The sequence below is a fragment of the Protopterus annectens genome, chromosome 1.part1, assembly GCF_019279795.1.
Source record: "Protopterus annectens isolate FY-2018-M chromosome 1.part1, PAN1.0, whole genome shotgun sequence".
NCBI lineage: Eukaryota > Metazoa > Chordata > Ceratodontiformes > Protopteridae > Protopterus > Protopterus annectens.
This window is the reverse complement of record NC_056726.1, coordinates 394,155,763-394,173,342: the sequence shown is the minus strand read 5'-3', so window position 1 is coordinate 394,173,342 and position 17,580 is coordinate 394,155,763. Positions and strand designations below refer to the sequence as shown.

At 38.3% G+C, this 17,580-nt stretch overlaps 1 protein-coding gene across 1 annotated transcript in view; it reads left to right on the top strand.

Moving 5' to 3' along the window:
* Window positions 1–856: 856 nt before the first annotated feature.
* Window positions 857–17,580, top strand: part of SHISA8 (shisa family member 8) — a 1,285,711-nt gene continuing 1,268,987 nt past the window's right edge. The window contains exon 1 of the mRNA XM_044075429.1: window positions 857–1,035. The gene's annotated coding sequence lies outside the window, so the exon portion shown is untranslated. The remainder of the gene's footprint in view (window positions 1,036–17,580) is intronic.

The window sequence follows — 17,580 nt, the reverse complement described above, 5'->3', positions numbered from 1 at the left end:
TGGTATGGCACACAGAGCTGCTTTTTCCTCAGCATTTCAGTCTCAGCTATTTAACATAGTTATTTTTTTCACATTGTTTAATGTATATGGATGCTATCCTTTTTTTATGATCCACCACCAAATGTCTGTCTTAGCACTTGGGTATAGAGTGATGCTCCGTATTATGTTAGAGATGAGTCAAGTTTAGGAGTGGCCAAAGAAATATCACATTCAAAATTCATAGCATCCTATGAAAAATAACTGAGTTCTAAGCACAGAAGTTGTTTTAACATATGTCTTAAGCAAATATGTACTGCTTATGGTTTTGCCTGTTCAACATAAGCCACGCGTTGTGTAAGCAGGCTCCTTGCAAATCAAGTGATAATTTCCAAGCTCCTTCTGATACATTATAATATACTTGAACTGCAAAAAACATCTCACATGCAAATTTCCTGCCTGCCTTGATTAGTTCTGGCTCATAAAGTGGCATGGGAATTTGCTTTCAAAACAAAAGGGATTCATTACAATATACGTTTCCCAAAAGGTAACCTATCATGGAAATTTCAAGTTGAATCCCTGGATAAAGCAAGACCCATTTAACAATAAGGTACTGCTTTTCCTGTGTGGAATTATTTCCAAGTATTTTATATAGCTATTCAGAGGAGTGCTGCAAAGCACATATTTTATTTTGTTTTTCCTTGCTAATCCTCAGTATTAAAGGAATTTGTAAAACTTCAGAGAGTTCTGATTTCAGTTGTGGCTTAAGACCCTCTCTGATACAACATTAAGTGTATTCCTGCACTTAATGAGAGAGGTGGGGGAGGACTTGAAGGCGGTGGAAGGGAGAGAGAGAGAGAGAGAGAGAGAGAGAGAGAGGCAGAGACAGAAGAGCTTCTTAGAGCAGCTAGGAGCTAGCAGTTGTGTAATAACTAAGTGAACTGTGAAATGTGCAGACTAACAAAGCAAGACAGAGATTCGGTATCACTTGTACTGCAACCGAACAAATTTCCTCTACTCTGGAGAACTACTGTTAAACAAGTGCATAGTATTTGAGTGGTAAGTGTTAACCCTTTTGTTTTTGTTTGTTTCTTCTAACCCATTACTTGCACAATTCATAGGAGCTCTCATTTGGTAAGTGGTTATGGAAATTTTAGTGTAAGGAATAACAATTGTATTATATGATGGAAAGGGGTCACTAGTTCCGACAGCAGGGGGCATGCCCTACATGTAATTGTCCTGTATCTGTTCTATCATTACTTATAGACTAGAACACATCTGCATAACGCTCAGACTAAAACAGAGTTGCTCATTTAAGCCAATGATTTTTTAAAATGTATTTTCAGGTAGTATTTATCAGTTTTAGAGACTAGACCTTTGTAATTTACATACAGGAATGATCAAAACTAGAATGGTAAAATATCTGGTATTCTGTTTTTTCTCATCCTGTCATATTTAAGAAAACTGTGACTTATGTCATACATTAAACTTTATTCATGAAGGCACACACAGACACACACAAAGACACACACACACACACACACACACACACACACACACACACACACACACACACACACACACACACAAACACAAATAAACCATTTTGAAGATAACTTCAGCTTAGGAGTTTTGTGATATTCTAAAAAAGTGTGTTTTATTTAGTTGAAAAGAATAAGTCAGCTGCATGTTGTAATTATTAGTATATATTAACTACTGCTTAATGCAGTCACTACTAATACAAAATATAAACAGCTTTGTTTGCAATCTTGATTTATATGATTTTGTATATAACTAAATGAGATTACTCAAATGCTGAATTATGCAGTGTTTTGTCAGTGAATCTGTAATTAGTGGTAATGATTATATGCACTGCAATATAGATGAATGAGTTCAAGAAAACAAAAACTGATAACCATACTGTGGAGAACAGGTGTTTGGAAGCCTATACCCTGGGGTGTGGGAGTTCTGTGAATTCCTTTACCTAAAGTTAGGAATATAAAAGAGATAGTGTTGCTTGTTTTATCACATCATTCACTCAGTCAGCATAAGTGATATATATTTTTTAATTTATACATTTAATTCAATAATTTTCTTTTAGCATAAAATTGAAAATGACTCGAAATGTTCTGTGTACAAATATGAAAGAAGGGAACAAGCAGCTTACTGATAAGAGATGTCTTTGTAGATATTTATGATTGATGACATGCTTAACTATTTTCCTGATTTAGTTTATAAAGTATGCACTGAGACCTCCAACTACTCTGGGTAGTAATTCTTATTCTGTCTACAGTTGGTGTCTACGCAAGGTATATGACTTGGCAAAAGTTCTCTAGTCACCCAAGAAACAAACAGCTTTGCTAAATAGGTATAATCCAAGATACAGAGACTCAAATGAAGATGTATGGCCAACAATAGGAGGGGAGCTGTTGTAAAAGTCATGCTTTAATTTAACGTAGCTGTCTAGAGTATCTGATTGAAGCTTTCTTTTCAGTGCGACACGGAGGAAAGCAGTACATGATTAATGGCGTGATACAATATCAACTGTTTTTCTTAATCAGCTGGTTTGAAACAAAATATCTGCAAAATGTAAGACAAAGATCTGTGCTGAGTCCAGAGAATATATTAAAGCACCTAATAGGATTTCCAAAGTTTCTTCATCATATATACTAAAAACACTTTTGGGGGTTGTGAAAGAAAATGTATGTGATGAGACAGTGTGAAAACATTTTCAGCATAAAAAAGTTGAGAATTTGGAAGAAAAGTTGAACCTAATAATTTATTTATGAGAAGACAGGAAAATTCCCAAAGTCCTACAGTTGTTCAACATCACAGTATGGCATATTGCAGTCCTGAATTTTCTTATATATGAACATGCAGAGAGCCTGACAAATCTTTGCAGACTGCCAGGCTATACATATAATGTGCAAGTTATTAATTACTGACATTAATGAATGCCTTTATTTTTAAGTAATGTGAAACCATGCAGTGAAGGCAATGAATATTTTGAGTGCTTACATAAGCTGTGATGTTTAGAAACCACATTTATTTTTATTACCATGTAATGAAAGCACATCACATAATATGTCGAAAGACAATTCACTTTAACTAAACAGAGTATTTATATGCAACTTCAAAATAATTAACCATTAACTATTTGCTTTTATGCATTATTCATTTGTAAATAGTATCTGCAGTAAAATTATAACATGAATTCAAACTGCAGATATGCAGACCACACACAGGCACTATATGCATTAGAAGTCATGCATATTGTATTGACATATGTTTTTCCTAAAGTGCTACAAATGTTATTTTTTTGTTGCTTTTCTTTATTTCCATACTTACTTGTGCCTTTTCAGTGACTTATCTTCACACTATATAATCTTCTGCATGTTAGTCATATGACCCACTGACCAGCTATTGTTAAACTGACAGCAGCACTTTATGTATCTAAATTAATTTCAGTTCATTCTCATTGAATGACATACGTTATACTTTACTGAGTAGGAATTTTTTTTTACAAGGAATTTCTAGAATCTGATTGTCTTTTTTGCTTTGAGAAAAGTCACTGTTTTTATTTCCTTTTGGGAAGTTTTGTAACATGTTTAATTAAACAAAGACATATTTTTGTCTTTTAGTCAATAGAAATGCCTGTATATGTGCATATCAACTACATTCACTACATGTTTCCTGATGCTTGCACAAGTCTTGGATACAGAGATGTGTTTCACAAATTATCTACCTACCTATCTACCTCTGTGTGTATATCTCTATATATCTCTATCTCTGTCTATATGTATCTATATTTATCTATCTATATCAATTATAATACATGTATATATATATGTGTGTGTGTGTGTGTGTGTGTGTGTGTGTGTGTGTGTGTGTGTGTACGTGTGTGAGTATGCATAAGTGCAAATGGGTCTACTGCAAGCACTCAAGTCCCAAACACTCGAAAACCACTTCCTGAAAACCAGGGACTCAAGCTTCTTTTAGCTCTTGTCGGCTGCCATTCATTGCTCAAACCTGAATATGAGTGTGGGCAACATCTGTCGTATCTTCCCAAACACATTATTTGAGTTTTGGCAAAGTAAGTGCTGGAGCCATAGGAAGAGAGCAGGTAGGAGGTTTTAGGGTTAGGAAGTGGGAGCAGGATTTTGGGGTTAGGGAACAGGAAGGCAGTTTTAGGTTTAGGGAGCTGGAGGGGAGTTTTAGGTTTACGGAGGAATCTGCAAATTTAGGATGAGAGTAAGACTCAGGTTAGGAACTGGGTGGGAGTTTTAGGGTTAGCGTTGAAGTTCTGGTAGAGCTATACAGTTTTATAGGGTCAGGCATTGGGGGAGCCATGTAGAGACTTGAGATGAAGCCAGTGGGAGTTTGAACACATGCTTCTTGAGCAAATGGCAGTGAGCGAGTGTGTCATGAGCATCTAGAATGTGAGTGTCTGTAGACCCTGTTTTATGTATGTGCATATATATATATATATATATATATATATATATATATATATATATATATATATATTTGACATTTGTTGACTGGGTTAGTCTGACTAAGCAGAAGCCTTTTCAACATAATAGGAAGTACATGATTAACAGACCCAGAGAATAAGTATAAGCTAACAAAAAACAATCTGCACAGACTCTTCAATGATGCAGCATAACAGCTGTAATTGAAGAGTTAACTTCATACTCTTAGAGTATTAAGCTTGATTTAGATGAGCCTAAAGTCAATGTACAATGTGCGAGAAGGGATAGAAGAAAGAAATGGAGTTAGGAGAGAGGGAGCTAAGGAGTATGGGGTGGTCAGTCAAGGAGGGTAGTTACAGTGACAGATCCAAGTTCTGTTTAGATTGTTTTTAGTAGCAGTTTTGAATTTATGTGGGTGTTTGATATCCCTGATATCCAAAGGAACTTTATTCCAAGATTGGGCTGGAAAGTAACTGTAAAGGTTTTGTCCTATTTTAGTTTTAGGCTTATACATTTGAAGTAGGTTTTGTTCAGAGCTTTGTAGGGATCTTGATGGGGAGTAGAGGGACACAACTGAGGCAATTTTGGGACAGAAGGAAGGTAGATACAAAATAGAATGTATTTTGTGTGTGTGTGTGTATATATATATATATATATATATATGTGTGTGTGTGTGTGTGTGTGTGTGTGTGTGTGTGTGTGTGTGTGTGTGTGTGTGTGGCTATATGTGTGTGTGTGTGTGTGTGTGTGTGTGTGTGTGTGTGTGTGTGTGTGTGTCCAGCTACGTGAGTTAATTCATTTCACATTTAAAGATACATAACTGACATATTTATTCTAATCAGTTTTTTACTGGTCATTTATGAGAGCATATACACTTGTTCTCTTATAATAAATGGAAGGCAGGGAGTCTGTTAAACAATACTAAAATATATCATATCAAACACTGTGGTTAATGCAGTACATTGATTATTTGTAGACCATGCAAGTTAATACAATATCTGCTAGTATATGTGATAAGTCTGATATGTTTCTGTTTTGTGGGGCAGAATAAAGGACACTATCTGCTAGCATGTTTCTGAAATCTCTTATGTTTTTGTGGAATAGTGAAAGATTAAATGTGATACGTTGCCTTTTTGCCCATGTAACCATACCAACAGGGCTGCTCACAGTTCAAATGCTACTTTGAGTTAACTTCAGAATTAACACTGAAAAAATAACAGAAACCAGAGACTGTCCCTCAAAAAATACTGCACTTGTGGGATTAGCAGGGTACTGTGGTAACAACTGAGGAACAAGAATTGCATTACCACAATGAATAAAAGGGTAGCTTCTTCTAGAGTAACCCTTCAGAATGTTGTAAATGACAGCATTATGAGATTCAAAGGACAATCTATATCAAGTAATGTTTCGAGACTTTGTCAGTCTTTGGCTGGGTACCATGTTTCTTCTGAAAAATTGTTAGTTGCCTTTCATTCCAGAACCATAAGTTACAAACACATCTCCTCAATGTACTCCAGTATAGATTGCAGACATTGTATGATGGAAACAAAGCATTTCCAAACTTATAAACCTTCCCAACTCAGACTACATTTTTTTCCCAATGGGTGCAATATCATAATAATTTTCACTCCCCCTTCAGTCACTAGTCTATTGTCCCTTGGCTCTTTTCCAATTGTTCCTTAACCCAGAGAAAAGTCCTTCAGCTTGAATTTCATGTCAAAAAAATTCTTTGTCCACTACAAAATCACAGGGTTCCCCCAAGATACACACACACACACACACACACACACACACATGTGAATGTGCATGAACACATAGCTGGAATCATTATAATTTCACATTTTGAACAAATACACATTTATTCATTATTATTATTATTATTATTATTATTATTATTATTCTGCAGTTAGTGTAATCTGAAAGAAGTTTAATTGTGAATACAGGTACACGATATTACAATATTATCAAACTTGCCTAGGCCGTCCCTAAACAGGCCGTGCCTCCACCAAGATGCAGTCTTCACCATTTAAGAATTGCTGCTCTAGTGTATAAAATTCTCATCTTCCATAATGAATGTTAGTTAGAACTCTACCCTACAATCACCAAAACACACCTGAATCTACCAGTTTCAAACAACTGCTATTTGAATATCTATCCAGAAACTGGCATTGCTCCTGCGCCAAACCTGCCTGACAAGAGATCTGTAACTCTCTCACCATGCTGTCTACTCCTTACCTCATTTTCTCCCACTCCTCGGTGTTACTACTGCTCATAATAAATATATATAATTTCATTTGTTCATAACTATTATTTAATACATACACAGTACTAATTTTATTATTCTCACAGTGATCTTTACTGAAATACTTGTGTGGTTTTCATTTTTGAATTTGTATCTACTAGAAAACAGTACTAAATACTTCTTTTGTATAGATTAACTAGATGATGGGTATTCTGCATCTTACAGTGTGTACACCATTGTACTATCTAATTATTGCATTTTGCTTATATTTCTGCGGAGCTTTTCTCCTTGCGCCTCCACTCAAAATGGGCTTCTGGCCCAGTCATGCGTTCCCAGTAAATAAATGTAAATAAATAAATAAATAGTTAGACATTATAGTGCTCTGCTTCTTCTTCTTCTTCTTCTTTCAGCTTTTCCCATTTAGGGATTGCCACAGTGGATCACCTGTCCGCTCATGATTGGCAGTGGAGTTTTACAGTGTCGAGTTGCCAGCCCAGTGCCCAACCTTCCAGGGAAGGCACACACACGCACACACTCACACCTAGGGCCAATTTGGAGTGTCCAATCCACCTACAACATGTCTTTGGGATGTGGGAGGAAACCGGAGCACCTGGAGGAAACCTATGTGACCACAGGGAGGACATGCAGACTCCGCACAGAAGGCACCCCAGCCGAGGATTGAACCGGAGAACCTTTTGCTGTGAGGCAACAATGCCAACCACCGCACCACCATGAGAAAAAAAAATAGTTTCTTTTTTGTTCATTTCTAGGAGGATGTTTTCATGCTGCCAAAAAATTTACATTGTATCACCACTATGAGCTGTTTTTAAGGGTTGTTGTAAAATGGAAATGGCAGCATGCCATGCAATTTTTTTCAAGAATTCTTGAATGAACTAAAATGGTCTCTGTCAAGCTAAAGAATAAAAATGTCATACAGACAAACCATTCAGTAAAACCTGCAAGAAAATCCAGCAAAGCTACAGTTTTAACTGTGTGACACCTTAAAACTCCTGTACCTGAAGCCCATGTAATAAAAGCAAATGACAAAGACATACAATGTTCCAGCTATGTGGCTTTTGAATTTCTCATACTGTTTTTGTCATAGCTGCAATAACTGTTTCTGTGTTGAATATCTGTCCTTTTTTGACTTTTTTTTACAGTCTTTAGTTAGAATTCCCTTAAGTTCCGCAAGAGAGGGGACCCGAGTCATTTTCTGGCCTGGGACTGAGGAAAGAAGAGTGTGCCATTTTTGATTGGCCACAGGGTGATGTTTGTGGGTTTTTTTATCGAATCGCCCGTGTTATGTGAGTGTCGCAGTTGCACAATGCTTGGCACATACATAACCATATCAGCTGCTGTAGCCCTTGTTTTTCACATTGTCACAGCTGCATTAATTGAATGTTTCTGTGTTGAACCTTTTTGACCTTTTTTACAGTCTTTAGCTAGAATTGCTGCTCTCCGTGCAGTAGCAGCATGCAATGATCTGTATAGATATCGATATCTCTCAGCATAATTCCGCCTATAATCTGCATAGATGCCAGTCTCTCACATTGTAAGTTCCCTACAAAATACCCTTACTGTCTAGTGCATTTAGTTTGCACGTACCTGAGCACTGCTCATCAAGTTCCTTGTCTTATTGACCTACTCAATATTTAAATTTCTCTCACTCCTCCATAGTAGATCAGCAGCCATGGATATGTACTTCCCAACTCTCTCTCTCTATGGCCATTGTGATTCAGATGGGTATTCTGAGGCATTTTACCAATTGCCTCATGTATGCTGACACCCCACTTATTCTTAATAAAACAGATAAAATATGCAAGAGGTGTAAATACACTTTAATGCTGGAAGCAAAACTCTCTCATACAATGAAAACTAATCCTATAGAGGTGGTCAGTGACACTTGCACCATGCCTACTGCACAGGGTAAAGACCCTACACATAAAACTACTTATGCTGAGGCACTTACAGGTAACCTTCCTAAAACACTAAGACCTCCTGCACAGTACAATAAAAAGGGTCCTCAGCCATCACATATACACTCCATTGAAACACCAGCCACAGTTACACACAGTAGCACTGTATCCAATGCCTCTGCTGCTAAGCCCGTAAGGCAAACCAGCACTCAACCAGATTTTCTGGTCATTGGTGATTCTACAGTGAGGCACACAGATGTTCCCCCTCACCAGATTGAGTAAGGAGAAAGTCATAGTTAGCTATATTTGTGGGGCTAAGATCTGTCAACCAAAAAACAAGAATGGAGCCAGCAAATGGTGATAAAAATTATTGTATTGAAATTAAAGCATCACAGCAAATACAGACAACAAACCGGTTTCGGCTGGTAAATTACACAGCCTTCATCAGTGTATTCAAAGCTAATAGTATTTGCTGGCTGTTAAATATACAGGCATAGAATTTCATTGGTGGAAAATTTATAAATATTCATTAAGCCCTGGGGGGAAAAGCCCACCTAGCTTAATGATCCACTTTTTTTCTTTACTGTTTAGAATATCATGCCAACCAATTTTATTCCTTCGGTCACCCTGAATCACATCAATAATTGTAAACAAAAATATTGCTGATGGGTGTGACAACTGGTGTTTATACAATGCATTAGTCATCTTTTTCTGTTTGATATTACTATAATGTTCTGAGATACGTAACCTAATGCACCTTGAGGTTTGTCCAATATAAAATGCACCACATTTGCATGTGGCCATGTAAATAGCCCAATCACTGCTGCAGTTGCAAAAAATATTTATATCAAAGACCTTTGAGCAATTTCGACTGGAAAATTCCTTGGTAGTACATATGTATTTACAATTTACACAATGACCGCAAGGAAATCAACCATACAGACTGTGTCCAGAAATAGTAGTTTGTATTTTATCCCTGACCCTTCTATCTCCAGTTTTATAATGGTTAAAATAAGATTTCAAGTTTTTGCCATTTCTGTATGAAAACATACATTTGTCCGGGATAATCCTAGCAACTTCTGGATCACTCTGCAGGATGTTCCAGTGTTGCTGTACAATCTTAACAAGACCATTGGTGTTCCGTCCATAAGTGGTCGTAAGTCTAAGTGATTTTGATGATATAATGGGCTTCTCCTTGTACACAAGCAGCTGACTAGGTTCCATACCTTAAACCTGGCTTCTGGCATTTGCTACAATACCTTCCTTATAACCTCTTTGTTTGAATCTATATGTGAGGTCCTCTGAATTTTTGCAATATGTTGAATATTGCGAGCATATCCATTTGGTTCTGATAAATTGGGATTTTGGGATGTTCCTGGCTATGTGTGGAGCATGATAACTTGTAGCATGCAATAATGAATTATACTGCGGGAACTTCCTGTGTGTCTCAGTCTCAAGTGTACCATCGGAGAGTTTGCGTATGGCAACATCCAAAAAAATTATACTATGGGTATCATGTTGTTCTGTAAACCCTAGACCCCACTCATTATTATTCAAATATTGTACAAAAGTAAGCAAACTAGACTCAGTTCCCCTCCACACTAGCCAGATATCGTCAAGATATCGTCTCCAAATATCCATGTCTGAGAGAAAGATGTTTCTTGTAGAGTCATAAATTAACTTGGTTTCGACATAGGCCATGAAAAGGTCATGTATATGGGGCAAAAGAAGCCCCCATAGCCGTACCTTTGATTTGCCAATAACAATTGTCTTTGTAATAAAAACATTACAAGTAAGGACATATCTAGCCATGTCAACCAAAATGTATTGAATGTAGAACTGTATAGACCTGCATGTTCCAACCAATATGCCAAAGCCAGAAGTCCAGCTTGATGTGGGATATTGGTATATAAGGCACATACATCAAGCGTATATAAAAAACAATCTTCTTCCAATTGAGCATCAGATATGATTTGTAAAAAACTAGTGGTATCATTTAACCTGGAACAAAGAAATCGTAACAAAGGTTTAAGATGTTTTGTCAAGAACAGGGACAGGGGTTCAGTTAAATATTTTCTTCCAGACACTATAGGTCTTCCCGGTGGGTGTGTAGGATTTTTATGTACTTTTGGAAGAAAATAAATGTATTGTGAGTTACAATCCTTAACTGTTAATTGATATAGAGTGTCTTTGGAAATTACACCCCTATCAAAAGCATTCTTGAGGAAATGTTCAATACATTTAGTAAATCTATGTACGGGGTCGATAGCCATGTGATTGTAATATCTAGTGTCTGACAACTGCCTGCGGGCCTCACTATCATAATCATCCCAATTCTGTACTACAACAGCCCCACCTTTGTCTGCTGTTGTGATCACAATTTGTTTATTTTTCTGGAGTTCCAGAATGGCTTGTTTCTCCCTGGAAGTGATGTTGTTATGTTTCCATGCCAAATTTGAACTTTGAAAATGAATATCCCTAAGCACACTGTTTTGAAATTGGTGAACCACAGTATTCATAGGTGGGGAAAAATTAGATTGATGGTATGTGAATTTCCCCTTCTCAAAATCAAGACCAGAGTCACCAAAAAAACATTTTAAGATTAATTAATCTACAGAAACTAGACAAATCTTGTGCAAATACATCCTCAGAAATGATAGCACCAGGTATGAAATTAAGGCCTTTATTCAATATTTTGACATGTAGATCAGACAGAACATAGTCAGACAAATTTAAAATGTTATTAACAGTGCTTTGATTTAAGTCCCTAACGCCAACTCCAATAGTCCCTGTACATTGTATATTTTTCTTGTGTTTGCGCCCACCCCGTCTGTATGTGCTCCTAAAGGGGCTGCCCCCGAGCTTCTTTTGGGTGATGGTGATCCTGTTGCTGTCAGGGATTCATTGTCAGTCCCTGATGATGTGTCATCACATGATGAAGTAGCATTATAGTTGCTTTTCCTCAAAATGGATCTAGGTCTTTTCCTTTTCTTATCTGAAATTGGGAGGTTATTAAATCTTACATGCTTAGATTGAAAAGAAAATGGGTTACCCTGGGAATAATCCTCTTGGTCCCTATTGAACTTTTTCATCTTGCGTGACCGTAGTTCAGCATCAAACTTTTTCAAATCTTGAGCCACTCTATTCAATTTGCCTTCAAAAGAAGGCTCCTGTTCATAATTTTTTAACTTATCTGCCAAAGTCATGATCTCAGACAGCCCCTTATCTATGGCTCGATTATGAAATTTATAAAGTTGAACCACAAAAGACATTGTGGCTTCATGTTGTATTTTTGACCACTGTGTGGTCAATTCATCATCTGCATTACTCACATGCGGAATAATCCGTATTCTTAATCCCCTTGGGGTTATGTTCGCTGCCTGATACGCCTTAAAAAGCTTACTGTGCCACACATTTGCTCGTAGCGCCCTTAATTGCCTATTCAGGTCATCAATTAGCTTTTGGCTTGTTGTATCAGGGTTGCTATTCCCCATCTGATCTGCATTCCCATTTGGATTTGGGCTCAAACCAAAGGCCCCTAAATCCTCCCTATCAGCCACCAGTCCAGAAATGAGATTGGATAAATCCATATTAATGGGACAAAAATAGAAAGTTGCAATAACAAGAAAAGTTATATAACTGTCAATAATGGTCAATCAGTGATGCCACGAAAGCAAAGTCAAAATATTAATAAGGACAATAACAGCTGTCAAGATAGTGGTTTCCAAAAAAGAAAAAACAGCTGCGTCCATATAAAATTGAAATTCCCAAGGATTTATGTGTATTAATGCAGATGATGATAAAACAATAGTTAGAAACCAAGAAAGAGGCAGTCAAAAAACCTGAATTCAAGCTCAAAAATTTTTTTAGAGCAGATGAAGTTTTAAATTGCTTGATGCTCAACTATCAAAAGAAAAACTTGCAATACTAATTCAATTTGAGATAGGGACCCACAAGAGGTAAAAAAGGCTCATTTCCCACAGTCATAGATTATAACCTATTCCTATAGTGAGCCAATATAGTTATCAAAAATATTGTAGTTGAAAAACTAACAAAATGTATATATATATATATATATAAAGTTCAAAGGCCCACAATGTGGATGCAAACCCTCCTCTGATCCAAAGCATATAGGAGAATGTATAACATGCAGGGAAGACCCAAGTTATCATGACCTTAAAGGGGTAGTTTTTATTATAAATCTAATATTCATATACGTTCTCATGAGCCAACCTCTGGTTGTCCAACCCCAAAACATGTAAATATACTGTGATATATATTACCAAAAATAATGCAATGTTGTTATCACCAACCCAAACAATATATTTATGTTAACCACTGCATGAACATAACCTTCAAAAACGCCCTGATCTCCTGTAAATAATCAGAAACCACAGTATGTTCATAAAAAGTGAGTAAATGTTATAATATTGTTAGGATATTGTTGGTATAAACATAAACAAAGGTCCCTATATATCTACTTATGGTTAAGGATAAACCCCTGCTTGAATCCACAACAACCCCATGTACTAATATAATCGGTTTGAGTGAAAATTCTGAGTCGACTATGTATATAGAAAACACTTATACCAAAATCCAATGTTATAAATATATCTCATATCCCCAATAAAAAGGTATAAACACAGAGATAAATTGCAAAAAATGGTTAAGGACCCAATATCTTGCTATAAAATGGTGAGCGGGCCCAAACATCTAAAATGGAAAAGATGCCACTGGAAATGGCATTAGATGTTTATGAAATATGCTAACGATCCCCTGCAAAAAACAGAGCTCAATAATGCTTGCTTGACATCTCGTCACACAGGCACTCAGGTCATTGAACCACATGTACCAGTATGACTCACCCATAGTCTATGTGTGTGTTAATGACCTAAGATGTACCTCCCTTGACTACATCAAGCAAGACATGATTGAGTTTGCTGATTATGTGTCTCAGGCAGGTATGAGCCTTGCACTCAGCAACATACTACCTTCTCCAAGGATGATGCCACGTTACCAACAGAAAATGATTGATTTTCACAAATGGCTTAGTTTCTGGTGTCAATCCAAAGGGGTGCAATATTTGTGCACAAGTAATGGAAGATGGCTACAGTCATTCCCCTGCACAAAGGAAGTCTAACCACCAATCTGGGTAACAACAGGCCCATTAATCAGACCAGCCTCATATGTAAGGCCATGGAAGGAATCACCATGGACTTGATAAACTAGAATATAGGTAACCTACATCACAGTCTGGCTTTGATAAAGGAAGTTCATGCCTATTATACTCAGTGGACTTCTTTGAGAAGGTCACCAAAGCAATGGATGAGGACAAGACTGTGCATACAGTTTACCTCGACCTGGCCAAGGCTTTTGATACAATACCCTACTCAGGCATTATTGGCAAGCTCACTAAGTTAAGTAAAAACCCTTTTATTACCCACAGGATATCCAACTGGCTCACTGATAGGACCCAGGGGGGCAAAATAGGTGAAGCCACCTCCACCTAGAGGCTGGACACTAATGGATTCACCCAAGACTTGATACTGGGGCCCTTCTTTCAACATCTATTTCTCTGAAGTGGAAGCAAATGCTGAAGATTTATGGTGGACTAAGTATGCAGCTGATTGCAAGCTGGGGGTTATTATTGACTCCCCTGCTGACATTAGCATTCTTCAAGAAATGCACACACAATATCCAAACGGACAATCCTCTGCAGCCGAAACTGGCAAAATAAATCCACCGGAGACCACGTAAAATGCAAAGATTTAATAATATATCCACAGAATTAAATAGGTTTGTCCACAAAACTTGGTAGGTTAAGCGCTTTCACTCGACAAGCGAGTTTCATCAGATGAACCTACCAAGTTTTGTGGACAAACCTATTTAATTCTGTGGATATATTATTAAATCTTTGCATTTTACGTGGTCTCCGGTGGATTTATTTTGCCAGTTTCGGCTGCAGAGGATTGTCCATTTGGATATTGTGTGTGCATTTCGTGGGTTGAACCAAACGGTCACTTTTGTTTTTTCTATTCTTCAAGAAATCCTATATCTAACAAATGGTGCCAAAGCCATGATCTTAAACTCAGTGCTAAGAAATACATAATTGTACCCTTTGGGAAGACAACCATCCTGGCTAATTACCATGTTAATAATATGCCCCAAGAGTCAACCCAGTGGTCAGGAATTTGGTTATGCATGTAGATAGTAAACTTACTTTCGACCACCATATGCCCATAGTGGTGAGAAAATCTTTTTATGTTGTACAATGTGTAAGTAAGGGCATGGCATCAAGGCCCAGAGAGGTCATTATTCCACTATACTCTCCCCTTATCAGACCAATCATAGAGTACAATGCTCCCTTCAGTATGTATCTCACCAGGCATAATAATACAAGGAGTAACAAACCTGTTTTATTCAGAGTGTCTTAAAACCCTTTTCCTGTACTCAGTCTCCTATAGATTGTAGAGGGGTGATCTATGTCTGGCTTACAAGGGATCCGCAAACCCAACATGTATGAATCTCCATTTTTGTTAAGTCAAACAGTAAAAGAAATACAATGTCTAAGAACCTCAATTTTTGTGTGTGACTCAAACAAAACATGCCAGAGAAACAGATATGTGTCCCCAAGACTGCCTCTGCTATGGAACAGGTTTCCCAACCATGTGAAGTTGAGTTCATCTATTACCCAATTTAAGTGCAACCTAGACCAGTGGATTGGTAACAAGAAATTTACACCAGGCCTGGCAGCAATATCCCTTATGGACAGAGGTAGGTTATAAATACCTGTCCCTCAATGCCCTATTTGGATACAGGATGTCATATCCACACCTCCAGGATAGTTGCTCAGCATAATGCATCCGAGGTTATCCAAGTGTAACTAACTCTGGGCAAAACTGCAATCCAAATTGTAGCTTGCTACAGATCCCCCACCATGCCCCAGGATTCCCACTCCTCTTTTCTTGATGTACTGGAAAATATTAGGGTTCAACCAAACACCCTAATAATGGGCGACTTCAACTACCCCACCATTAACTGGGAAAACTACTCGTGTACCAACTCCTTAGCTCAACGCTTTCTGGAATTCATAAACTCCAATACCCTAGATCAACTTATCCACACCCCCACCAGGGGCAACAATATCCTAGACCTAGTCATTACCAACATGAGTGACCGGTGTGCCACACTTGAAGTCAACTCCTCATTGGTCCGATCTGACCATAAGCTTATCACCCTTGATATCCACATCCCACCCCCCCACCCCCATTAAGGAAACCACAGTAAGAAATTTCTCCAAAGCCAACTTCATGCTTCTTAAGACAGAAGTAGTGAACTTCATGACACCCATGCAGATGGACAATACAGTTACAACTGCTGAATCCTACACAAATGCGCTCTATAAGCACCTACATGAGTGCATGGATCGTGCTATCCCAAACGTAACCAAGACGCTATCCTCCAAAAAAAGGAATCCAATCTGGTGGTCCCCTGCCATAAACAAACTGTACAACAGAAGGAAGAAATTCTTACAAAAGAGAGTAAAATCCCATGAGTGGAGGAGCTCCCTGGTCAGCCTCAGTAAGAAGCTGAGATCCCTTATAAGATCCTCCAAAGCTAGCTACAAAAACAAAATCACCACTAAATTCAAGGGCAACCACAATGCATTCTATATCCATGTCAAGAATCTAGATGACAACACCAAGATCTGCTCTGAGTTACAGCACAAGGGCATGAAAAATTACAGATTCAACTGATATTGCCAACATCCTGGAAGATAGGTTCAGTGCTAACTTTACCCCCCTCTCACCCTCTAAAGGGCCCATATCTATACAGGAAGAATGCAGAGTCCCTGTAATCACAACTACGCAGGTAAAAGCTGCACTCTCTAAAGCCAAAAACACAGCATCCATGGGACCGGACAACATCCCAGGCTGCGTTTTACATGAACTTCAGAATGAACTGGCTCCCCACATAAGCCTCATGTTCAATAATAGCCTCGCATCAGGCTTTTTGCCCACTGAATGGTGCACAGCAACAGTTATCCCACTCCACAAAGGGGGAGTCACCACTGATCCTATCGACCTATTAGCCTGATGAGCCTGGTCTGCAAGGCCATGGAATGTATCATCATGGAACTCATAAACAAAGACATTGGTAACCTCCAAACTCTGGATCCCACCCAATTCAGGTTTGTTAAAGGCAGATCATGTCTCCTGAACCTGATCGACTTCTTTGAGGCAGTCACCAAAGCCGTAGATGAGGGTAAGGTGGTTTACACAGCCCATCTTGACCTCGCCAAGGCTTTCGACACCATTCCCCATTCTGGAATTATAGCTAACCTCACTAAACTAGGTATAAATCCCTACATCACAAAATGGGTTGCCAACTGGCTCACTGACAGAACCCACACTATAAAAGTTGCAGACTCCAAATCTGACCTCAAAGCAGAGACAAGTGGAGTACCACAGGGTTCCGTCCTGGGACCTCTCCTGTTTGGTATCTACTTCTCTGAAGTACAGACTAACACAGAAGGCCTCTGGCTAACGAAGTTCGCAGATGACTGCAAACTAGGAGCCATAGTCAAGTCCCCAAATGATGTGGACATCCTACAGAAGGGCCTCACTGAGACAGATGCCTGGTGTCAGAGCCATGGCCACAAGCTCAATGCCAAAAAGTGCAGTGTCATTCCCTTTGGTAAAAACTCTGTACCCATGAACTACCACATAGGCAGCAATCTACTTAACACCGAATGCGTGATAATAGACCTTGGGACCCAGGTGGACAGTAGTCTCTCCTTTGATAGTCACATCGCCACAGTAGTCAGGAAGTCCTTCTACGTGGCACACCTCATCATAAAAGGGTTCTCATCCAGGAAAAAAGAGGTAATTGTTCCCCTCGACTCGACACTCATTAGACCCATTATAGAGTACAACGCCCCTTTTGGAATGTAACTCACAAGACATCTGTAGCA